We start from the raw sequence: 27954 nt of genomic DNA on the forward strand, positions 1-27954 counted from the left end.
TGTGTATTGTCGGGAATGTCTCATGACGTAATATTAGGGTGTAGGTATGTGCAGCCAAAACCTAACCCGTACACGTAGGGTTTGTTGAGACGAGGGCTATGAAGCGAAGGTTAGGGTCAAGAGGAATATTTGTCGATCAACAAGAAACACAGGTACGCAAAAGATGGGTCCATACTGAAATTGCAAGACGGCGAGGTGATGTTCGCGACGAAACGCGGTATTTTGTATCGGTACCAAGAACGGGACCGATATGTTCAAGCAAGTTGCTGTACTCATAGCGAATCGAGCAGAAGTGTTTAGGCTGGCACAGAGATCAGTTGGTGAGGAAGTTCTGGTGGCATGGTGAGTCGGGGGTGTTGGTAGGTTTTTTTTTTGTCGTGGGACAAGTCTCAGCGGGTGGCACCTAACACCTCTCATCGTCCGGTGCCACTAAGAACCACCCCAATGTTTCATGAACCTTTATGGAAAGTGGCGATATACATGGATGTTCCGATAAAGCCGACGGCAGAAAGTGGTAATCGTTATATACAAACGATAGTAGATTACGTCACCCGGTACCAGGAGGCCGTGACCTTGAAGAACATTGACTCAGAAGTTTGGTTCAGAGTCGTTGTCCCTGAGGAGATACTGACTGACTAGGGCACACAGTTCGTGAGTCATATGATGGAAAAGGTAAATAGATTGCTGTCCATTAGACACCTGACGACCACTCCGTATCAGCCGCAGTACAATGGTTTAGTCGAAGAAGCTCTGTGAAGGTCGACCCAGGGATTCTGATCGATACCTTCCCGCGTTACTTTTGAGCATCGAGAAGTACCACAGACTAGTTTGGGATTTTCGTCTTTAGAATTAGTCTAAGGGAGGACAGTCACGGAAACCATGGCCGTATTAAAGCAATTATGTACGGAAGAAGCGCGGACAACATGCATATATGTTGTTGACCTCCGCAACAGGCAAGAAGAGGTTTGTAAATTGGCTCAGCACAATCACCGCGACACAGCGGGATATCAATCCAAATATTACAATAAAAAGGCGAAAGAACGTCACTTTGAGGTGGGTGATATGGTGATATGGTGTTCTTGTTGCTGACGTTAGAGAACAGCAAACTCCAAGTCTCATGGAGGGGACCATTTGTGGTAACGGAGAAAACAGGTGGGCAAAACTACCGTGTCCGGGTAGAGACAAGAAAAAGTTGTACCACGTAAATCTTCTGAAACGTTACGAAGAAAGAGAGAAACCCAAATAGTTCATGATTGCTACGATTGTAACTGAAGAACTCGACGACAACGGAGTAGAGGCGGAAATACTCCCTAGTTGACCTTTGACGAGGGAAGAAACCTACGTCAACGTTGTCCTTGATGAGACGTTAACGTTAGAGCAACGTAAGGAAGTGGAGTCGTTATTCCATGATTACTCAAGAGTCTTGACAGATCGACCTTGCAAGACTTAGTTGGAGGAGTTCACCCTGATATTACTGGATGAGAAGAGCTGGTGCCAGGATATGTATCATTCTATAGTTCTTCCTCACTTGTTGATCTTCTAGATGCTCCTTCTTCCTCACTTGTTATTCTTTCCGTAATTTTCTTAAGTAGTGAAGAACAAATCATTACTCGCTTAGTTCTTTTTGTTTTTGAATCTCCAAATTGTTGTTTGTTTTCTTCTACTGCTTGTATCTTTTCTTGCTTTATTAGTTCAATGTGATTATTTACTTCTTGTTCAAAGAGGTTCAAAATATAAATATTTTCCTTAGATTGGATTCGCTGTGTATTAGTGAAGACACGAAACACATCGTTAATCCAATCACGAGGTATTAAATTTTTAACATATACTGGTTTTACATACTTTTTCTTTCATAATATCTAATCGCACCAATATCAGCTAATATGACTCGATCGTTCCACGTGAGATTCCTGACACGCTTGTAGTTGCTGTCTGACAGCATCACGGACAGGGATTTGTTTTTCTTTTTTGGCTTCAATCGCTATTAGACTAATCTAGCTGTGCAATATTCCAATTCTGATATAATAATGATTGAATTACTCACACCTTTATAGCAGCAGTGAGGTTGTGACTTCAATGAAACGTCAGGCGTTTGACGAAAGCACATACAAATTTCAAAAACCACGAACGACAAAGATGAGCTAACAAAATAACTAACCCAATTAGAGAAACTCTCGGTTTTAGTTAGAGGCTTCGGTTTGACGTTACTGACCTTATTCTTTCGTTTTCGTGAGATGCATTATTTTTTCAAAAATGACGCTCTAGCTAAGGACCATTCTTTTACATGTCCAACATAACATTTCTGTGGTGATTTGCACCTAGCATACGTTTAACTTTAAAAGAATTTTATGCCAGTCGTTTTCTATTTCTACATTTTCATATTCCATGCATGAACATCTCTCTTGTAAAATGGCGTTTGTCCAAGCTCAATGTATAAATCGATCCACAGAAGACGATGGGTTCCATTTACTCATGGGCTTGGGTTCGAATGTATGTAGACTGCGAATTAAACATTCTCTAACCTGTATGACATTATTATTTGTAATACATATTAATTAGTCGGATCTAACATCTCCTGGAAGGGTCATTGGATACTGTGACGTCTGCCACTGCTATTGCAATGTACCACTGAAATAGCAGACCTGCGCGGGGCATGTACTGCTCATGAACAATACCGTCTTCCGCTTCCCTAATTTCAACAGGACGAAATGAACGCATGCCCAATTTAAGCACTGGCATCTCATTTACTACGTGATGTGAAGAGGGACAGGCAGGATGTAAGGGTGACCAAGTGGAAGTATGGTGAAGAATGTTGGACAGACCACCGCCTTGCAGTCTCCAAGCTAAAGATTCGTATCCAGCCTTAAAGGCGTCCACAAGGCAAAGAGATTCCAAAACGGCTGACCATGGCCATGCTGAATAACTCGAACTCCAAAACGACATTTGCCAGCACCCTAGAAAATCGTCTACAATCCACCCCTCTGGGCATCCAGAATGTGGAGGCAGCCTGGTCGACCTTTAGAGAGCTCATCTTCAACACCGCCACATAACACTGAATGCCTGCCCGCAGAAATCACAATGACTTGTTTGATGAGAATTGCGAATAATTGGATGAGAAAGATCGCTTCCACAAAGCATACTTAAATTATCCAGAGTCTGCTTCAAAGAAGTATGCCTTCAAGAACTCTTGAACAGAAACGTCGGCAGATGCAGGACTCCAGGTTGAGTAACAAAGGTGAAGGGATACAAAACCAGGCTGTAATGCATGATATGAAGTGGTTATATGATGCACTGAATGACATATATCATCATCAGGATCATCCCCTCTCCATAGTGCTAATTGGAATACACTGATCACTTACAAAGTGACGATCCCAGACCGGTGGGCTGAGTACTTCAACTTTATCCTGAACGACCGACATCCATGAGTGACAAAGCATTACATGGCTGCGCCAAGTGCCAGTATCATAATAATTAGATGACCATCCAAAGTCTCAGAAATTAATACGTCTGCTTTCTAGTGGCAAGTCTCTTGGCACAGACTCAATCCAAGCAGAGATATACAAGGAAGGCAATGCAGCTCTGACTAAAAAGCAATATCAGTTGTTTCACCTCTTGTGGCATAAAAAGACAATCCGACAGGAAGTCAAGGATGCTACTATTATACACCTGTATAAGAAAAATTTAAATCTCCAGGCTTGTAACAACTACCGAGGTATATATTTGCTCTCCGTCGCAGACAAGACACTCGCCAGGGTTTTGCTCAACCATCTCACATCACACCTTGAACATGGACTCCTACCAGAAAGCCAGTGTGAATTCCGAAAAGACGTAGAGCCATTGACATGATGTTCGCGGCTAGGCAGTTGCAAGAGAAATACCAAGATCAGAACACTGAACTTTACCTATTTTGACCTGACCAAGGCCTTCAGCAATGTTTGCAGAGACCAATTGTGGACGACCATGGCCAAGTACGGATGCCCAAGAAAATGTATCACCATGGTGCAGTAATTCCACAACGTTATGGAAGCTAGAGTCACGACCAATCACGAGACATCAGATCCCTTTCATGTTCCAAATGGAGTGAAGCAAGTCTGTGTACCGGCGCCAACACCTTTCAGTCTCACGCTCTGAGCCATGTTCACTGATGTCTTCAGAAATGGTGATTTGGGACTCAGTCAACGGCCACAAAGTAAGCGTAGTGAATAGGGTTACCTATATTGGCATCTTATCTGTCCCATAAGGTAGCAATCGATGACGAATTTATTGCCATGATTTCAAAGGCCAGACAAGAATAGGCATTAGTCTACAGACAAAGTAAAAGGTTTACATAGTGATCGTCCTCCCTGTGCTATTATACTCCTGCGAAACCTGGACAGTGTACCAGCGCCATTCAAAGACGTTGAACCACATCTACACCTCAGAAGACTCTTAAACATCAAGTGGCAAGACATGATTCCAAAGACTGAGCTCCTTGCGAAAGCAAGCCTTCCAGTAGCTAAACCACCTTGATAACTCACAGTTAAGATGGGCAGGCCAAATAGTTCAAATTCCAAACATCCTGCTTCCAACAAAAACTGTTTTATGGTGAGCTTGAACAAGGTAAATGCAACTATGGAGGCCAGAGAAAATGATAGACGGACACCCTGAAGACGTCATTGAAGAACCTGATCATTAGCTATGACACGTGGGAGCAGACTGCTAAGGACAGAGTCGTGTGGCGCACTTCCAGTACTAAAGTTCTGCAGTTTGCGATACCAACAGGACAGCCGCAGCTGAACAACGGAGGCAGACCAGTGTATCCAGGGCCAGTAATCCCACTATCAACGCATATATTGCCATAGAACACTCAAGGCGCACGTCGTCCTCATTGTCCACCTACCCACCCACAGACCATTTGTTCCCGCTAAAACTCTGGATGGCTAAATTGGTCCTCATCAACTTGATGGACGAACAGACAAATATTAATTCTGTCAACTATTATCAAGATTTCTCCTATGGATTCCTGGGATTGCTCTTTCCGTTCTGTCTAGAGTATATTTATAATTCTCTATAAATAATCATATGCAATCGTGATGGAATGTAGGCTGGTGTGTGCAGGCAACGGGATGATGCCGTATATCCACGAACTTGGTTCGAGTCTCTATGTGGTTAGATATAACTGGTACATGGCATTTGCAGAAAAAGTAAATATTATTGATTCCCTTTAAGGGCACATAAAGCAATTGGAACTAGTTTTGATTTCCGTTTATAACGTATATAGCAACAGTCTCTGGTGTAGATTTCCAGTCATGGCATATATAACACTATTAACTGTTGTTGATTTCAGGTCATGGCATTGCCGATTTTCATTCATGGTCATTATTGAATCCCACTGAATCAGACTTTAACATTTTGTACTGAATTTACTTGTTTGCTATTTATTGTTATATTCAACTTTGGTTCGCATTACAAACTAATATAATCTGATTATCCATCCCCATCCCAACCAGCGAGACAATCGTGTCTATAACCATCCACCATCACCATCACAAAATAAAATATAGCAGATTCTAAATAACACAAAGTTGTTATGTCGCAAACTTACTACGCTCCCCAAATAAATTTAAATGAATATTACTTAAATAATTATACATATTCATAACGAACTATACTATTAACTGTGCATTAAGTCTGTTATGATTATTGTGAAAATGCATTTCGCCAGCTAAACTCATTTATAGGTTGTACCTTATTAGAAAAAAGAATAGAAATGATGTCTCTACTTTTGTAAATGGAATTTCTCGATTGAGAGAGAAAATACATCGATGCCCTTACTGACATAAAGAACAATAATGGTGGATATGTTGTCACCCAACAGGTTTAACGATGGCAAAACACCATATTATGTGATATGTTTTCGTCCAATACAATGGTGGGTATGTTGTCATTCACTGTGACAAGCGATGGTAAGGCTCTATAACGTATGATTTGTTGACATCCAGTAAGCCAAGGGATGGTACGACGCTATATTGTACGTTTTCTTGGCATCCACTATGACAAGTGATGGTGCGACACGTGCCAGAATTTAAAACTTATTGGCACAAATAAAATATTTTGTCGCATTCATAAACGCTTTCAGGAAAAGAAATGCAGATAGAGAGTAATGTTATCTGTTAGTTGGCTTATGTACCCAATGTGATTCTCGCACCGTGTATGTTTGGACCGAATGGCTTTATATACCAAGGTTCATTATTACTCCATATATTTGGGACAGATGGCTTTATATAATGAGCTTTTGTTTTTATAAAGCCGTGGTTTTGAGCCATTTGGCTTTGTTTAACGAGTTTTATTAATACAAAATTTATTTGGGCCGAATGGCTTCATATGCGCACAGCATAAGCTATGCATTGTATGTAATAGTACTACATAATGCCTTCTAGGTTATTTACTGGCATTTGCTATTACTTCAAAAAGAAATAAACTGCCACTAGAACAACCCAATTTATGTTTTAAAAGTCTTTACAATACCTTCAATGATGACAGAGTAATAAACATTTTAATTTTATTTTAAAATCTCACTTACAGAATATATTTGAATGCAAATCTACAGTTATCTTTACAGCATAATGTCGTACATTGAAAACATATTCTGATGTTGTGGAGTAGTAACATGAACGTTGTAACTACATATATTCTAAACAAACTCGAATATTGTGGACAAGATACCTGAACATTATAACTACCTGTTTTTAAAACGCACACGGTGTTTGTGAAGGAGAGACCTCAGCATTACAACTACATGTTTACGAGATTGATTCCAAGCTAAATTTGACACTTTTAGAATTAATCAGCTTGTTGTGATGTTTAAGGAATGAAAAAAATTCAGAATGTTTGTTCTAGTGATGAGATATTAAACAGTGTGTACCTCGCTACAGTTATCTTTATGTAATATACATTGGACAGTGGAAAACTTTCAATTAGAGCACGAATTACGTTAAATAATAAGAACCATTATCTCGTTAGAGTTATTTTACTGTAAAATAAAAAAAATGAAATAATACGTTATTTAAGCATGCAGACATATATGTAATTATACATTTTCTTTTTTCTGGTTATAAATGTTTGCTAAGTCTCCTGTCCTTCTGCATGTATAATATATAGTTTATATTTTAATAATCCATGAAGATAAGCCGTTTTACTTTCACTGCATGTTAGACGCAGTATTACAATCGGCAAGCATAATGGTTGGCAAATACACATCTAAGTACTACAACGTCAAAGATCAAGTTGTAAAGAGTGATTTAAAAAAATTAAATTCTGAGGGTCTTTAGTACTGGGGAGAGGACTCCATCTAGGTGCTATAATGATATTAATTTGAATCGGTGTTATTCGACAGCTCTGCTGTGCTGATCTGAAGGCATACAGCCAAAGTGCATGTTATAATGATCAAAATATGGTAATACATTTTCGAAACGAAATACTAACGCACAGTTAATTGGCCATATGCAGATTCCATGCATGTTGCTGCAAAAATAACAAAAGCAATGATAATAAACTTTCCTTGATCTTGAAGGTCGACTGAAAACTTGCACGCTATCAATTGATAAAATTAATACATGACTTCATTGACTGTTTCTTTAAATGCATACATGCATTTGCTCAGCTTAATTAAACACGACCTATAAACCAAAAATAATAATTCACCCACGTTTAAATGCATCACTAAACATAATGTGTAAAGTATTTCTTGCTGGGTTCTCTTTAAGGTAGCACGGTAACAAAACTATTATATTCAACTGATTTATTAGTTTCTGGCAAGTAGCTACCTCTTGAATACTGCAGTATTAATGCACAAGAAAGCCACATGAAAGTCTAAACGAAATATAAAGCATTCCATGCAACGTAACTTACGTTGATCTTTTTCATAATTTGTGTCCTGGTGTGTGCATAATACAGTCTTGGTGAATTTTACATATTTTCTCTAATGCAATGGATTTCATGCAAATGTTGAACAATAAAAACAAAATAATTAAGTAGCTTGTGTATAAGTACTGTACAACGGATATCATTTTAAGTCAATCACTTCATTGCCTGTTGTATCGATAAATATTCGATCGTTTTAGTTACATAAAGGAATGAGCTGATGTGTCTCTCCCATTTCTCTCATGGAGTGACAGAAGGATATTTTACCACAAAGAAAAGCGACAATTTTTTAGTGCTCTTTTTGGGCGTTATATTAGTGCTCCTTTCGAACCTTACACGGGTTGTCATTTCGAGCGCTACACTAAGCTTTTGAGAGACACTTGTTTCGGTGGTTTCCGAGCCATGTCAAGGTTATGCTATCAATTACTATTACGTGAAAAACAAACATCCCACTACTAGGACAACTCAGGTTTTTAGAGTATCCAAAATTTCCCCAAAGATGACGCAGTACAAAGCATTTCAAAGTGTAAAAGCAACACTTGCTATTGTACATGAGGGCAGACTTTTTACACGGTATTTACTTGTTTGCTTTTTTCCTGTTCAAACTTCGTTTACAGTACAAACTAATTTACTCTGAATATCAATCCGACCCCAACGCCACGAAACAATCCTATCTATAACCCATCGCCATCATCACCATCATCCGAAGTAATTATGGTAATTCTGAAAAACACAGTGCTCTTAGGCCGTAAAATTATTATATTGCCTATAATATTTTAAATGAATATGTGCTTAAAAAATTGTACATATTCTTAAAAACCTAAATTGTTAACTAGATACAACTCTTGGTTTGTAATATAACTTTCCTTCAGGTCTTTTAAGAATACAGTGATCATGTATTTTGCCCTCTAACTTCATTCATAGTTCGCCCTCATTACACAAATTCAAAATGTCTGTCTCTACTTTAGTCTCTTACAAACGGTAGGTTGTATTTCCCTCTAGGGAGTGAAAGACGAGTTTGCTCCAATTGACTCAGGAACTATAACGTAGGATATAATGTCATCCAACATGTTATATATGTTGTTACCAATATGACAAGCGATTGTATGACACTATAATCGTGGATATGTTGTCATTCAATATGACCAGGCATCGTACGAAACTATAATGTTGTTTATGTTTCAGATTAGTATGACAAGCGATGGTACGACACTACAACGGTGGATATGTTGTCATCCAATATGACTAGGCATCGTACGAAACTATAATGTTGTTTATGTTTCCAACTAGTATGACAAGCAATGGTACGCCACTACAACGGTGGATATGTTGTCATCCAATATAATAAGCGTTTGTACGACACTATACCGATGGTTTTTTCGTCATCCAATATGATAAGCGATGGTATGATTATAATGTTTGTTGTCTTGTCATCCAATATGATAAGCGATGGTATGATTATAATGTTTGTTGTCTTGTCATCCAATATGATAAGCGATGGTATGATTATAATGTTTGTTGTCTTGTCATCCAATATGATAAACGTTTGTACGACACTATGGTGGATGTCACGTTGACATCCCATAAGACAAGCAATGGTACGACACTTGCCAGAATCCAAAACTTATTGGCACAAATAAAATATTTTATGATCTTGACAAATCCTTTGAAGAAGAATATGCAGATAGAGTATAGTTATCTTTAGATGGTTCATGTACCCCATTTGATTATCCCACCATATGTTTTGCTGTATGGCTTTTTATACTGAGTTATATTATTAAGAAATTTATTAGGACCGTGTGGACTAATATGCTCACAGCATAACCTATGCATTGTAACCAATACTATCACAAAATAATTTGTATTGGAAATGGCTATTATGTCAAAAGCAAACAAACTACCACCAGAACAACGCAATCTAATTTTTTGAGTCTCTAAAACATCTCCAAAGATGACTCAGTCCAAACGATTTCAACATTATTTTAAAACAACAATTGCAAAAGGTAAACGAGTGCATATACATAGTTATCTCTACAGCATAATGTCATGCATTCGGAACATATTCTGATGTTGTGGATGAGTGACCTTAACATCAAAACTACCTGTATATAAAACATATTCTGATATTGTGACGAGTAACGCGACAGTACAACTACCTGTATATAAAACATATTCTGATATTGTGACGAGTAACGCGACAGTACAACTACCTGTATTTAAAACACATTCTGATATTGTGACGAGTAACGCGACAGTACAACTACCTGTATATAAAACACATTCTGATATTGTGACGAGTAACGCGACAGTACAACTACCTGTTGTAACAACGGATTCCACTCCACGATTACTGGAGTTTCATGTATGTTTAATCTCTGTTCAGAAAAGTACTTTTACACGAATAGAACCTACTCTAGATTTACCCGCCATGGCAGCTACACTGGTTATGAAGATGGCTTGTCTATAAATCCTTAAGGCACGTTTTACATACATATAAAATTTAAATATACAAAACCACATCTATGCAAAACAGTACAAAATCAAACAGATGATAAGTGTTGTTTTTGAATAATGCATAATGACCAAAGGAGAGACATAAAACTTTAGACAAAAATACTTACGGATAATGAATAATCCCTAGGCAAGTTTCATATTCGTTGCTGCAAAACATAGCAAAAACAATAGAAATAAACTTTCTTTCATCTTGAATGTCTAATGTAAACTCTCTTGCAGTTGATAAAATTAAAACATGACTGGAAAGACTTAATTTATATACACAACTGCAACTGCGCATTTTGATTAGACACGACACTTTCAAATGAAATAACAATTCACTTAAGTTTAAAGGCATAACTAAACGTGATGAGTTAGGTATTTATTACTACCGGTGGGTTGATTGTATGGTCGCGCGTAAATTTATACGTTTCGTATTCACGTTTATAATGGTATTATAGACATTCGTGTCTCCTTTGTTCTGATCACTATAAGATAATAAAGTTAAATATCAATATCAAATGATTACTATCAATCGCTATTTAAGAAAAAATACAAAAATTAAACTAACGGCAAAGTGACTTGCGTGACTTAAATATTTGGACTGAATTCACTCATTGGTACGTAAAAACGACTTAAATACGTGGAGGTTTTTCTGTCATTGATATGAGAAAACGACTAAAATACATGGGAATCATTCAGACATTGGTATATCAATACTACTTAAATATAGGGAAGTCATTCAAACATTGGTATTTCAAAACGACTTAAATATATAGAAATCATTCCGACACTTGTATGTCAGCACGACTTAAATATATAGAAATCATTCAGACACTGGTATGTCAGCACGACTTAAATATCTGGAAGTCGTTCATACACTGGTGTGTCAGCACGACTTAAATATATGAAAATAATGTAGTCACTGGTATGTCACGATGAGTTAAATATATGAAAATAATGTAGTCACTGGTATGTCACCACAACGTAAATATCTGGAAGTCGTTCAAACACTGGAATGTCAACACGACTTAAATATATTAGGACAGAATATTTTAGTAAAAGATTTAAATTTTCTCAAAATTTGTATTGAATATAATTTTTCTTTAAATAAAAATGAAAGTAATTTTCCACTAAAATATACTGAGATTAATTTTATCTATTTCTGCACTACAACTGTATACAATTTTAATAACGATCTTGCTTTACGAGCAAGTCCAAAACCCAATAAAATTCATTTCTCGTGTATCGAAACGTCAACAATGTAGATTTGGTGGGAAGCTGCTTAACAGGGAAATTACTAAATCCCTAATGGATAAGTAAGCTAGATTATTCACGCGTTTCCCGTGTGAAAGGACGAGAGTTTTGTTCTGAATCGAAATGATCGAACAAAAGCACTGCGTATAAATTAAGAGCCGGTTTATGCAGAATTAATTCGTTCATCGGTAGACATTGTTGCATTAATATAAACTATTGAATTGTATACTTAATTATACGCTGATAATGGCTAGCGTACCATGTATATGACATAAATATGGTAGAGATTTAAGCAAAGACTGATAATGTCGGTTGGAACATGCATATGGTACAGTCGTGGTAGAGACGTAAGCATACTTCGATAATATTAATACATATTCTGCAGTTTTTGGTGAGTTTGTAGCCTTCACCTCACTCTGCCGCTACAAAGAACATTGTTTAACCGCAAGGAAGTGAAGTACATGACAGACCCTGACAACTATAACATCGGCATAAGGTTGTACATGATCAGATGTTCTGTCAACTCTCTGGTGGGTTATTGACAATTTAACAATTAGTGACAATTTATCATCGAATTTCCAGGCAGACTTTTTTTATATCGTTTTTCAACTTTTAATACGTTGCAGTCAATTACACCGCTTATCGAGATATACCCTATTATGTGAGGCATCACGTTTCTTAAGTTTGAATTAGTTCTTATCTCATATATAAACACCTCGTGTAATAATAAATGAAATATTAAGGAGTTGTTTTGCGGATATACTATCGCACAATACGTAATTAGGGGAATGTGTCCTCAAACTATTCAGCTATCTGTTACGACTCAATGGTCATAATCTAAGCAACATATGAAAGGAAAACGAATACAAGTTTTAAAACGTAACAAATATTTAATTTCTTTAAGTTATAAAACTTTATATTTCAGAAGAATTTAAAGCGTTATAAATTAAATCCGAAATATTCCTTAAACGTTCTACCAACGCGTCAAAGAATCGAATGTTGTGAATTACTTCAATGTCTTGGTGATATAATATGGGATATAAGAAATATCTTTTTGAATGACTTCACTACATTTCCGTTATAATATTTTTAGTTTTGAGTAAATAAGCAGTGATTAGTTACAATGAAGTGTCCAAACAGCCGGTTCGTCTCAAATAACATCAAAACACAACATTAAACATATATGCAAACTGAGTTAAAATAATAACATATGAAAAAGGAATGAAAGAATTGTTCAGGATTAAATTTGTATATGCAAGCACACTGGCGTGAAACCAAATTGCCTACTACTCTCTATGTTGTATTTCACAATATACGGAGGACGAAAACAAAATCACATGACCAATCCATCCGATGGAAAAATAATCCAAACATAGTAAACAGATTACTATTCATTATATTATAAGAGATCATAAACTCTCATTTCCAGATCACATAGAAACCACATGCGCGGTTAATATCGTAAAATAGAATATATACTCGTAGACAAAAATTAGCTATGTTACATCGTGATTATAAATAATTACTAAAATGTACAGTCATGAACAAAAATTACACACAATATAGATACAGTAATGTAGCAAACGGTAAAAAAAAATTTCGACATTCATAGCACTATCTATCTATCTATCTATCTATCTATCTATCTATCTATCTACCTATCTATCTATGATATATCATACATGCTCGTGGATATAATTTTTCGTGTTGTCGGACAAAATGTTATATTTGAAGAATATAAATTAACGTGAGATAACACTGCTTGCCTTGCTATTGCTAAAAATGAGTACATTACCGGCGGAGTTAATCCCCTTGTTATTATTTAAGAAAGAAGAGGTTCCACTTTTCGTTTTGGTTAAGGAAATATGCATGTTTTACTCAGTGATATGCATCAGAGTTAACTTGTCATATGGGTGTTCAACGCGTTTTGAGAGAGAGAGAGATAGAGAGAGAGAGAGAGAAATGAGAGGGGAATTGTTTCGTTGTATTTTTAAAAAAATAAACAATTCCAATGTATATTTAACTGACAAGCTATCACATGATTGTGACTTGAATATAGACCGTTTACAGATTATATTGACGTCCATTTTCGGTATTAATGCATTGGGTTATTTAATTGTTTATTACCACATCTAACTCAGAGACTTATTTTACGACCTTACGGAAATGCCGATGTTCAGATTTACGACCTGACGGAAATGTCGATGTTCAGATCAGGGCCTTTGGATGCCTTTATCGGTCACTCACATACCTCACCTTTATAACGTGAGTTAGAGTCTTGGCTCGACCAACATGGGTAAGTAAGAAAATGTTTCAATAGCTTTACATAAGTTGGCAGTTCTTCAAATAATATTGCTTGATTCTATCTTCATTAAATAAACTAGCCGCCGTGTTTAGCCTGTCATATGCTGAGAAATGACTTACGCAGTAGCAACAACACCAACAACAAATATACCATATAGTCCCGGAAAAATGGTTGAATATGATCAATATACCTGACAATTGCCTAAATACTCGGTTTAAGAAATATCTTTCTCACACAAATTTTACATTATTCAACAAATAACCGCAAAACATATATGGCCTCTATAAGCGGAAACGTAGGTACATGTCATATACACTAGGTTTGTTACAAAATATAGTTATTATGTGCTGGAAAAGAAGAATAAATGCACAGCACCGATATAACTTAAGTACCTATGTTTGACCTTGACCTCATCATCAATTTGTGACCCGAATTTAGTTATACATCCATCAGGGCTTACGCTAGCAACATGTGCGACTTGTCAGAAATCTAAAGCTCGAGTAGCATCAGCCTTCAGAGCAAGTTGTTTATGTCGTCACCACGGAGTGGCAAAACAGTGTACGAGTGCAACCACAGACGACAAAAATGACAACGACGAAGGAAACATAATGTATAGATCGTTAATGGGATGTTCAATCTGTATATGTAAATTATATTTTGTACCTTCTATCTCTTTCATTTTTTATCAAGTGAGTAAATGATATTCTATAACTTCTATCTCGAATATGTTGTATTTAGGGAGCAACCTATATTCCGTACTTTCTACTTCGAACATTTTGTATTCAGTGTGTACTTTAAATTCTGAAACTTCTATCCGTGTCATTTTGTATTAAGTGAGCAATCTATATTATGTTATTTCTATCTCTATTATCTGGTGTTAAGTGAGTAAATTATATTCTCTATTTTCTGTCGCAATTATTATAACGTTAAGCGATTTTGTTATATGCTTTACTTTCTATCTCGATTACTTTTCAGTAACTTATCAGATTATAGTATGTGCCTTTTATTTCTATTATTTTGAATTAAGTGATTTTATTATATTCTGTACCTTTTACCTCAATTAGTTTGCACTAGGTAAAGCATAGTCTGTACTTCTATCCTGATTATTTCATAGTGAGTAAACTATATTCTGTAAATTCTATTTCTATTATTTTATATTGAGTAAACTATTATTTGTACATTCTGTCTATATTATGTTGCAATGAGTAAACTTTATTCTATACATTCTGTCTATTATTCTGTACTGTGTAAACTATATTATGTGCATTATGTATTTTATTTGGTATTGAGTAAACTATATTATGTACATTCTGTCTCTATTATTTTGCAATGAGTAAACTATATTCTGTACATTCTGTCTATTATTTGGTATTGAGAAAACTAAATTCTGTACATTCTGTCTATTATTTTGTATTGAGTAAACTATATTCTGTACATTTGTCTAATATTTTGTATTGAGTAAACTGCATTCTGTCTATTATTTGGTATTGAGAAAACTACATTCTGTCTCTATTATTTTATACTGAGAAAACTATATTTTTACATTATGTTTATATTATTTTGTATTGAGTTAACTATATCTCTACAATCTGTCTCTATTGTTTTGTATTGAGTGAGTAAACTACATTCTGTACCTTCTGTCTCTTCTATTTTATATTGACTAAATTATATCTCGATTATTTTGTAGTTAACAGGATGCAACATTTATGGAACGTGTTTGTCGAAAACTCATTTTTCCTAAATATTTTTTCCGAAGATTATTTTTTAAGTATTTGGGTCGTTATACAATGTATTTGGGCTGCGTGACTTCACACGAGCACAACAAAACTTTACATTGTCATCCATTCTAACTATTAGCATCACATGAACTAGTTCAATTTCTCTCCCCAGTATTATTCGTGCCAGCTCATATTTTAAATCAAACTTAAAGACCTGGTCCGAGATCTGATTTTGCCAATAATCCATATACAAACGCAAGATCAAGTCAGTACCTCAATGTGTGAATGTTTTAGTATGTTAATCTCTAACATTGTACCATTAGGTTGCTATGACATTCGGGAGAGGTCATTACTCTCGGTCCTGTATGAATTGTCCTCCCTTTGGGTGATACAGTTAATATCTATATGCCTCCGATATATTAAAACTTACCATCTGTGTGCTTTTGTATGTTTTGCATAGTCTTTTCCTTGTCTTGTAGTTTTCAAATAAATTTCCATGTCAGTGGTATCTTATGGATTTATTGACCAGTCCTTATTTAAACCAGCGTTTTATTAACACACTATTTAAATGTAAAGTATAATCTATTCATGTAAAATGACTTCACTGTAGTACATTTTTAAACAGAAATTATAAATTTATGAGGCCGTTGGGTTGTGGGGCGGTGGGGTGGTGGAAGTGTATTAAGTGTGTATGTGTCAGTCATACGCATGTTCATTGTAAAACTGGCTATAATTGCAACGAGCGTAGAATCTTGACATGTAAAACTATTTTTCTGCATGGAGTGTTTCAACAGAAATAATTGGGCGAGGGGTATGTAGTTGAAGCAAAGAAGCATTATTGTATGACCAGAAAGAAAACAAAATGTATAATAGCATCAATATCGGATTGTTGTTGATTATATTATTGTTTACAGTTAGTCAAATAACTCCAATGAGAAAATATTTGTTATTATGTTATGTAATTCCTACTTCAAATAAAATATATCTCCCGAGTAGTGTGTATTACTTAATGGCAATTGCAGATAGGTTCAGCGTATTTTAATATCTAACCACTAGACTGAACAATGAGACAATCAACCCTAGGTACAACTGAGTTATATGCCATGATTTGGAATCAGCGCTAGTTACTATTACAATATATGCCATATAGAAGAAGACGAAGAAGAAGAAGATGATGATGATGATGATGATGATGATGATGATGAAGAAGATGAAGAAACCTCTTATAATACGTACAACTACCATCACAGCGCCACTGCGTCTGTAAATAGTCCAATACTAATACCACCATAACCACCACTACTACTATTACAAATACAGCAACCATCACAGCGCCACTGCGTCTGTAAATAGTCCAATACTAGTACCACCGTAAACACCACTACTACTACTGCTACTACTACTACTAGAACTAACATCACGAGAGTAACAAAAGTTTGCTTACTGCTGTACTGTTGATGGTAGTTTGACTATTACTACCAATGATTATGCTTCGAGTACTGCCACTGCTGCTTATACTACTAATAACAATGGTAGTGATATTTTACTAATGCCAGTGTGGATGCTAATACCACCATTACAGCTGCTGCATTTATTACTGATTTGTTTTACAACAGCTGTTCATTCTAATACTCTCACTAATACTGGTGATGTTGATGCTACCATTACTACTAACTTTACTATTATTAGGACTCGACCAGGTACCGTTGGACTAGTATTTCTACTGTTGTTGTTAGTTTTACCACTACCAAAGCTATTGTTTATGTTATTGCCTCTTTTCTGATACCACTACTGTTACTGCTGCTACCGTATTTTGCACTTGCACTGTCGCTAACATGATTTTCTCAAATGGTTTTATTACTATTTCTACTACTACTACCCGACTTGTATATTTTACTTGTAGTTCATATGTCGTTTATGTTGTAATGGGTGTAACGCCATTTATGGGTTATGGGTGTAACGCCATTTTACAGCGCATGATATACTTTGCATATTGGTCAGGATATCCGTTGGACAAAGAACTAGGGAAAATGGCGGGAAGAATCACTGATGCGCCAGAAGCTACTGGCAAGCTTTCGCACAAACTCACTTTGGCAGAGACCAAGATTTGAACCCACGTGGACAGATATCAGAGGTCTGAAAAGGCGAGTGTTTCAGATCACCTGGCCACTCGAGGTCAGTAATCAACGTATACTCAGATAATGTTGAACAGAAAATGATATACAAGCACATTTAACATTTAATCTCGCTACCAGAATGTTGTCGGGTAGTACGTCAATAAGTCACCATTATATATATAGCACATGGTTACTTTTAACCTTGCTAAGTCAGTAGCTGGGTATAACGTCACTTGCATTTTTTCCTGGCTTTATGAATTCATACTCGTCACTGTATTCTTTACGAAAACATTATGACCGTCTTTTTTAATTTGATTTTGAGTCACTTTTAACGATATTCAATTGTTTTTGTTTTAGGAACAATGGATTTTCTGAGGCCGGAATCAACGAAATACATTAAAAACATAATTTAAAAGAACCTTTAGATGTAGTCTTGTAGAGTAGAACCAACCGGCAACAGATGGAATCAGATCAAAATTATTCGTTCTGGTTCAGTACCCACGAATGTAGTCCCAGTCTATTTTAGAGCATTTTTCTGTATACTCAAGTTCTATACTAAATCATTTTAAACTGTCAGAGAATGAAATACAGGTCAATGTATAAAATATACTTTTCGCAGGTATATCTACCATGAGATGTAAGAAACCAGCATAATGATGTGAACTGAACACCAGATGCATTCCATTTTATTTTTCAGTTTGGTTAAGATATTGATTGATGTAATGAGTCATTGTGGTCTATATGATATTATGGGAATTGTAATGAGCCAGTTTGCTTTATGCATTTTTAATTACTAATGATGTTTGTTAACTGACACTAAAGATTACACAATAAATATTCAAACAGATTATCACGATTTAACTTTGTATAACTGATCTTAACATTGTTACATATCCCACATGAGCAGATATCCATATATTTTAGAATGTTTGGTATCAAAAGTTCACATTCAGCATATCCTATAGGCTGACATTGTACCTATAGTGAATTTGTAAGGCACATATATGGCTGTGTGCAATCAAAATATCTCAAAATGTTATTTCCATCATGAATATTCTTAGGTATGGTAACATATGTCAATTTAGTACTTTGACAGAAAACGGTATTGTAGCATCGGCTGTTATCTGATTCCACTGAATCAGTCAACTTTATAATTGGTAACCAGTACTCCTAAAAATACACTAAAAATGTTCAACCGGATCATTTGGATTATGTTTGCACATTTGATCGTAACAAGTATGTTGTATATGTCCGAAATATGCAAATATTTATCCATGTTTACAAGTTTTGGGGATCAGGGTTTCACATACAGTTGATAATGTAGGATCGATCGGTACCTGAAATTGATCTGTGTGGCCACATTTAGCTGTATCCACTTGCAGTGTCCAATATTGTTCTTTCCCTCATGAATAAGATTGCTTATAGTAATATATTTTATTTTAATTCTTTGTCGCTTTCCTTTCCTGTTTACTGGTATATACAAATGTTTACGCCAATGATCAACCCTCTCAGTCCCAACATTGCCTTGGACTTTATGATGCATTGTCTACCTAATTAGTTATTTAGCATGTAATCGTCTAAATATGCTTCTAAAGACCTCAAGTATTTTGGGGATAATTCATCATTTATGAGTGTCATTCTGTCAAGTTTAATATTTTTTTTCATATGGTTGAACCCTTGAAATCTCCAAACCTAACACATTTGAACTTCATTTACCTACATCTTACTGGTTTCTAGAATTAAGTGAAACATGTTATATCTTTTCAAATCTAGCCTGGTATCTGGAACAAAGTGTTAGAGTTGGATCAGTTCAGAAGCTTTCCAGTAATCCGTTGGTTGGTTAATCACAACGTTTCATAAGGACATGTGCAGTGAACTGCCAAAAGTCACCAAGATTAGTTCATATCACCACACTGATATATAGCACCTAAACGACATAGCTAAGGTCTTCATGAGAGAGATTAACACCATTGTTCAGTAAGGTAGAGTCTCCCTGGAACTGTGTTTTCCTATCACATCGTCGCCATGTATGGTTATCGACATTTAAATGGAATTAAACATGGTATTGGTCCCAGCAAAACTTTATATTTGAGTGCGCTATCATTTATACGAACAACTGCCTAAGTTTCGGACACAATAAATGTTTAACATAGCATCTGTCCTTTTTCGTTAGTGTATACACCTATATGAATTTGGACAGGAATATTGCACTTTCCTTTAAAATCACTGTGAGTTATCTTGCAACACTACCGATGCGAAAAAATGTTTTCAGCTGTACAGACCGTAACTCCCATTTGTAATAAATAGCATTAATTAGTCAACTTTGCAGTCTTAAAAATGGCAGATTGAATTTTAAATCTTGTATGGAAATTAAATTTTTCAATAACATTAAGTTTCTTAGAATTTAAATGTTTATTTAAATTTTCATTTAAATTTATTTTATCAATGTTTTTAAATTTTAAACATACAGTTCGACAGGTCTCATCTTGTATTATCATTTGGATCTTGCTGCATTGAACAATTCATATAATTAAGGAAGTTATATTAAAATTAGTTTTGGTTGCTCAAGTGCAATTTGATTAAAACTTGCACCCTGTGGAAAACCAGCACTACACACGTTCTGACAGATGTCACATGTTTTGTTTGCAAAGAAATAAAAAAAGACTTTATGCATAAAGTTGAAACACGTGTGACATGCAAATATAAAGGTGTGACTAATATTGGCCTTACAAAATTTGGCCTGTTAGGAATTAGCTCTGGAACCGTCTATTCGGATTTAAAAGTAAAAATAAATCCTCGCGTTTGAAAGGGAAAAATAAATCCTTGTGTGTGAAGCGACTGCCAGAAATCGTCTCATGATTGATGTTGATCAATATATTGAGGGATGTGGAAACGTTTAACAAATCAGCGCAAGCATATTAAGCAGTTAAAAATATAATTTTCATCCCTCTAGGAGTAGCAATTAAAATAATAGAAGGCCATATTAAACTAAATTTTATTTAGGATCAAACTGACGTCACATAAAATTTTTTGGTTAAAATCTACATGTTTATATTACCATCTGTTCAAATGGATAAGTCATAGGTATATGTCAGATCGCACCAGTTTTATTTATGACCATCTTTACATAATAGGAAATTTATTAATGAAATCCCCCCCCCCCCCGCTGATATGACACTCAGTTCAGGAGCAGTACGCACTATTTTTACATACTGATGTACGAGCTATATTATTTGCGTTATTACCAACGCTGAAATGAATGATAATAAATTTATACTAGCAGAAGACAATCTATAGTCAGTAGAATTAACAATGTTTCCAGTGGCAGTTTCTGACATTTTGTCTTTTTAGTGATTGTGAGAAAATAAGTTCTGAAGTGAAACGATGACGTGTAATGGAGTAGACAGTCAGGTAGGTGGAAGTGTAAGGAAGATAGGATATATATGGAATCAACATAATACAAAATAATGCCATGACCAGGATATACCTTGAGTAAACATTTTATGAAACCATGCCTTGACAATGAAACGCATGGAATCTAGTTTATACGAGTAGCATGCTTTGGTCCGGATACACAGTCAACATTACATGCGATCCATGCCTTGGCAATGATAAACATGGAATGAACACTATATGAATACCATGCTTTGGTCTGCATACACATTTAATACACATATAATCAGCAATATGTCATATCTTTGCCAGGATACACAGGCGATCAACATTATAAAAATGCCAGTACTTGTCAATAGTTTGTCGCGAGCGCCGGATGTGACACGGTGTGCCGTTGTCTTGAGTATATTATTTCCACATCCAAATGACAAGGAAACTATAGAAAAAATGAGAATCCGTGATTTCAAAGTTATACACTTAATTCTTTAGGAAATTCGATAATTCCAGCCTGAACATTTATTTTTCAATGGATAGCAGAGGGCTGTGTTGATGAAAATCAAGTGGCAGTGTCGTTAGTCAAATTCCTCTGTGGAAAGTTTTATCCGATGTGACGTAAGAAAAAAACTTTGAAACAACTTAAAAGAAGTATTAAAACCATTATTAGTAATACAATAGTGTGTCTCAAGAACAATGTTTACAGTTGAAATCGACCAATGAAGCACAGTTCTCAACTAGTGGTCGGCAGTGTGTGCAAAAACGCTAATCGGTCAGAATTAAGAATTACTGTATGAATCTAGGCCTAAAGTACTTTAAATAATTTACCGTGTCGGTAATAACTAGTCTACATTGTTTCTAATGCTATAAAAAAAATATCAGTCCAGCTCAAATGTGAAAGAGAGAGAGAGGAAGACAGAGAGAGAATAAAACTTATGCCACTGAATCATGCAGAAAATGACTCACACTGTGCATTCTGGTTCTACAGCAAAACTAGTACTTAACATTTGCAAAAAGTAGATTTTCCTGCAGCACTATCAAGGGTACATTGATGGCTGACATGTCGTTTTCTTGAAATATAATTTTCTAGAGCTGGTCTTGATACTGAGGAGAAAGTACAAACACAAACTTTCTGCAACAAATATCATATCATTAATATTTTGTTCAGATCCTGAGATATTGTTGTCTCTTCTACACTGCAGAAATTATGTGCAATTCATGTAGTGGATGACATACTGTCTGTACTAGAGGAATTGCTTCTCCCTGTTCCACCTAGGGAACGCTTGGTACATTGTCCACTAATGCATAGAAAAGTACAATGATATTAGTGTTACCCGTACCACAGAAATACTAAAATGTAAAATAGCGTATTCATTCCACTCTGCAAATAATATACAGTTCAATTTATCCAGGGACAGCTGTCCGAGTACAAGAAAACTGTTTGATAAGTGGTACTGATCTGACATCACATACAAGCGCTTCTGATGTATGATCAGTGGAACTAAATAGTATTTGTAAAATTAATACAATATGGTCTCCTGAAGGTCACCAAAACATGGTTGTCACAAAATATGCTTTATCACATCGCACAAAAATGATACTAAGATTACAAATATGTTCCATACATTGACATATATTTCTAGTAATTTATCCTGGGACTGGCAGCTGACGTGCTACAAAATTGATGTGTGTGGATTTGTTTCAAGGTGAGGTGTAAGTTGCATTTCTATCTTCATGTATGGTGGACCATTTCACGAAGACCTAACGTCCGTTAAAATACAGTATGACACATGCTTTCTCGTTTTCTCCATTGCACGTGTGTAACCATCCACAGCAGTATTTGAATCATACACAAATCATCTTGGTATCTGAACCACACGACTGGTCTTTGGCATTACGGGGCTTTGCTAATTAAAATATTTAATCTTGATGTGCATTTGCTTCATTTTGTTTAATAATGTTTGGGAAGTCACAATGATTTTCTATTCAGAGAGAGTAGTAATAGTAAGATTTTAAATAGCTGTTGTGGCAGCCATATTTGATATTAAGCTCAGTAACAATTTTCATTTAGGACAAATTAGTCATCATTTGAAGTCTTTTAATGGCTTTCCATTTTTGGGAGGAGTATGATGATTTTCAAGATAGCTGACATGTCCACCTTTTTGGACATAAACTTGGAAATAGGACTAGCTTGACATGATAAGATGTATTTTAGTTAAGAACATAGTTACAAAACGCATGTTACTATGACAGACAAGACACTCAGAAGTATTTTAGTGAAGATCTCATGCTGATATGAATACTAGTGATAACATTTTACGCTGACGAACATATTGGAATCACATCGGACCTATATTAATTTATGAGCAACCTGAATATCTGCAAAGCCTTTTAGTGAAAACCCATTCCTTCAGGAGTATCAATGAAATGTTTTCAAGATGTCTATTGTGGAGGCCATATTGTTTGTCCGAGGAGTACCATTTTCATAAAGAAACCATCATACAATGGGATGAACGATTGTATAAACTTTAATGGCAATCCACTAAGTAGCTTAGGAGGAGTGGCAATAATGTGCTGATGGGCAGACGGACAATGGAAAAAAATAACATTATGCTTTATGACCAATGGAACTAAGCTTCGGAACGTCTAACTTTGTTCGTATGGTATATATGTGTATCATTGTGTTAAGCAGAATGAGGAGATGCATGCAAATATTAAATATAAATGTAGGGTTTGACTTTAAAATTCTTATGAAAGTAGAAATTGAAATCGTCGTTTGTATTATTTCCTAGATTTGTCCACCATGTCAAATCATTTTTGCATTATTGAACATTGCCTCGTAAAATGTATATTTCTTGGACAAGAGTTTATATCCGTTCTGCATGCTTTCCGGAAATTTAATAAGTCATCTAATTAATAACGTTTGTAAATATCGATCAACTATCATATTGATACTAGGTTTTCTTTCACATTGAACCCTTTCTTGATCCATCTGTAACCAAACTTATAAGTAGCTTTTTCCGCAAGGAAGTTATTAAAAATACCCCCTCCCCTTCTACAATTAAAAAGGTGACTATAACAAATGCAGTTTCTAATCCGTTATTTGTACATTTCGTCATTTTTAAAATCCCGTTGGCAACATTAGTTACCGATTACATGTCTGCTTAAAGGAAGACATCTCAAACCTGTTCCACATATACGATTTAAATATATTACTGATTATTTAATATCAAACTTTGCACGAAATCTCTGCTTGATGAATGCATTTATTTTGTGTTCAAATGGCAGTATTTCAGCATTGTCTTGCCTCGATTAAGTTGCAGTTAGTTTTTATTGGTGAAATCTGTTTTGCAATGGACTCCAACAAACATTCACCACCAATCAGAATAATTGTAAATATTTCTTTGCTCGACACCCTTAAACGTATAAGCCTCATAGTCAATACAGATATACAAAATATGAAACAAAGGCAAATATTCTTGCAAAAGTGGTTATATGGTGATCAGTAAATACTTAATTCTTATATTGGGGACATTTATAGAATGTTTTTTCTACGTTGATATCTTGTATCAGTGTATGAATATATTGACAAGATTCAATAATAAGTACTGAACTGCCAGGTGAGGGTAGGACATAGTTCAAATAATGGAAGTTAATCATATTGTTTTTGCGAATTTGTACAATTCAAGTGGGTGATGGTAATAGTTGTCCTTGTTATTGACATAAATGAATAAATGTACCTGCTGCCGCTATCTCAAATGAATTTTAAATTTATGAAACAATGCAAACGATTAATAATAATTCACGACCGCTGATGATTTAAATAACTTGTACTGTAGAGGATAAGCATCGTTTTATATCGATTTTCCACTTTATGAATTGATATGTGCATCGATAGGGAAATATATTAATGCAAATATATATATATATATATATATATATATATATATATATATATATATATATATATATATATATATATATATATATATATATATATATATATATATATATATATATATATATATATTACAGTTCTTATATATTCGCCATCGCTGTTGTCGGATTTAATGCCAATCTTGACTTGTGTATTTTACAAGGTTTCGAAGTTTGTCAACTTTGAACTGGTGCTTTGCATCATTGTATATTTATTATGTAATTGTGGCCATGTAGAGAGTCCCTACTGTTTCTGGAGAGTGTACCAGGTTGTTACCATCTAAACTGATGGCACATATACGCAATGGAAATTACTACTGTCTTGTTCTAATATTTCTGGAATGTGGCATTTACTTTTTATTGCAAATAGGAATTGTTTGTACAAGTGTAAAGGTTTTTGATGCCACATATATTTTAAGTTGGTCCACATGGGATAAAGCGATTTCTATACATTCTTACTAGTAAAGCAGTCATGGCTTTTGATAGGCTATTAAACCTGCTCATAGTAACAGAGATGGTTGATGTAACACACACTTAAATAACCGTGGAATATGCCATTAAACTTGTGCGTAGAACGCAAACCTATTGATGCAACGATTATTTAAATGATAGTACTTTGTAAAGTACTTCTTACCATAAGTCTGCAGCTCCATTAGTAACTTGGGGCACACGACTTCACTCTTATTGTGATCACCAGCATCAACATGGTTAAGGGCACGAAGGCGAGCAGGAACATTGCGGTCTTTCAGTAACACTGGGACAACACAGTTTCTCTCTTCATCAAAATCTTGAGTAAAGGCCATACCGATTTCATGATTAACAAAACCACTTGTAAAAGCTTCCTTGGTTATAAGTACAACATCTCTAATGCTATTCTCAGCAAATGTCAATAATGGCATTCCTGGAGTGTTGTCTCGATCGTATTCACAACAAACATATTCAACTTGTTATAGTCTCTTTACTGTTTTCTTTTCCCACTCAATATCCTCGCTAGAGTGTTTTTTATTCTTTAAAAACATTCTTGTCCACAAAAGCTTGAAAACATGTCGATATATGTTCAAATATGTCCAATATATTAGTGAAAACATTAATTTAACTTTCAGTGGAAGATGAAACATTTTCTGAGTTGAAATCCCATGTCTCCGAGTCCCTCTCCCCAAAATAAATGGTATATGTTTATTAACAGTGGGTGTGCCGTAAGCAGCAGATTGTATTCCGCACTGAATGGATGCACCATTAATAAAAAATGGATTAGCATTTTAGACCTTAAGATATTATATATATATATATATATATATATATATATATATATATATATATATATATATATATATATATATATTCCTTACGTGAGGTAACTCAGTCAAATCACATATTAAACAATTGTTTTATCAACTTATTTGTGATTAGTCAGTTGACAAAAAAAGAAACGCTTGTCTTCAATATGAAATTTAATATCCAAGATAAAGACCTTATAAAGACTCAAATGATATAAAGTGGTTTAAAATGCAGATGTAACGCGACAGGTGCTTTGAGTGAATAACACCTAGAAAAATAAGTTTCTTCGAAAATACTTAAACAATCATATTATCTTAGCAGAACTACTACTAAATCGTAAATCCAGCCTTACCAGATACCAATTTTAGCAAAAGGGAGATAAACGTTGTCTACCGGTCTCTGTGATGGTCATGCAGAGTGATCACCCTGTAGTTTTAAGACTTCACGGCAAAGCCTAGGAACATATTATTTACTACTGGAGCGGACGGCATGCTCTCTGTAGATGTAACTGCGGAGTGGCTGGGAGGCTGTATATGTATTATGATTGGGAAAGTATTCCGGGAGAAACATATTTTATTAGTAAATAAGTGCTTCTTCATCAAATATGTTACCCAATCTTACAACATGAAGAAAATAGGTACGAGGTGGAGGGAGGAACATCCCCCTACCTTGAAGATATTATCCGGTCTACTAAAGGATAGAGACAGCTTATTGGTAACTCGAATGGAGGGGACTCCATCTCTCAGGGCGTAGCTTCAAAAGGGAACAAATTTAAACTCTCAACTGTAGCGGATATCGTGAAATAGCACCTTAAGAAGCTGTAGATCGATATGGAAGGGTGACCTGTTGAACTGCTAATATAGGTCTTAAGAGATTGAATGTGTCCATCTGGAATGACAGACCTCTGAGATAAAAGGCAGAGAATGTGGACTCTAATCTCCTTCCCACAGCCTGAATGATGTGAGTTAGCGCACTGTTCCGGTCTGTTGCTAGGATGGTGGCAACTGCTTGTCATCGTGATGCGAACTGCGTAGTACGTTCATTGAGCTGGAAGTATGTCCCCATATACGGCTCGAATTACCACCTTACTTAAAGACCATCCTATCCTAAAATGAGAAATACAAGGAGGCGATATCCCCAAAGATGCAACGGCTTGGTTCTTATTAAATATCGCCTGAAAGCCCGGAATGAGTCTTGTAGGTGTACATCAGTTGATGTGTCCAGATGAGACAGAGGGTTCATGACAACAGTTTGCTTACCCGTGGAAGGTAGACGGTTCTCGGCGATGAAACAGGAAGCCGTCATGACTAAGACATATCCGTCTTGTAGGAACTTGCATGCAATTCGGCACCGCAGATAAGGCATGTATTTCGCTAATTCTGTCTGTAATGCCACAGGAAAGCAGGTCCTGTAGGAAAAGGAGCGGCACAGATGCCCTTGAAACTGGTTCAAAAGGGATCTTGTGCATCAACTTTGTACCCAACAGAGGTTCAGCTTTGGGTATAGGGTTAATATTTTGACGATAAGGTTGGAAAAGTCTTGTGATTGTACAATACCC

The 27954-nt window shown here is 35.6% G+C and overlaps 1 long non-coding RNA gene across 1 annotated transcript in view; it reads right to left on the bottom strand.

Moving 5' to 3' along the window:
- The window catches only part of LOC149788853 (uncharacterized), a 91521-nt gene extending 80868 nt beyond the window's left edge, over positions 1 to 10653 (bottom strand). Inside the window, exon 1 of the long non-coding RNA XR_016424268.1 lies at positions 10527 to 10653. This is a non-coding gene — a long non-coding RNA (uncharacterized LOC149788853). The remainder of the gene's footprint in view (positions 1 to 10526) is intronic.
- Between the last annotated feature and the right edge of the window lie 17301 nt (positions 10654 to 27954).

Source organism: Sinohyriopsis cumingii, chromosome 11, assembly GCF_028554795.1.
Source record: "Sinohyriopsis cumingii isolate HCF-2022 chromosome 11, ASM2855479v2, whole genome shotgun sequence".
Lineage (NCBI taxonomy): Eukaryota > Metazoa > Mollusca > Bivalvia > Unionida > Unionidae > Sinohyriopsis > Sinohyriopsis cumingii.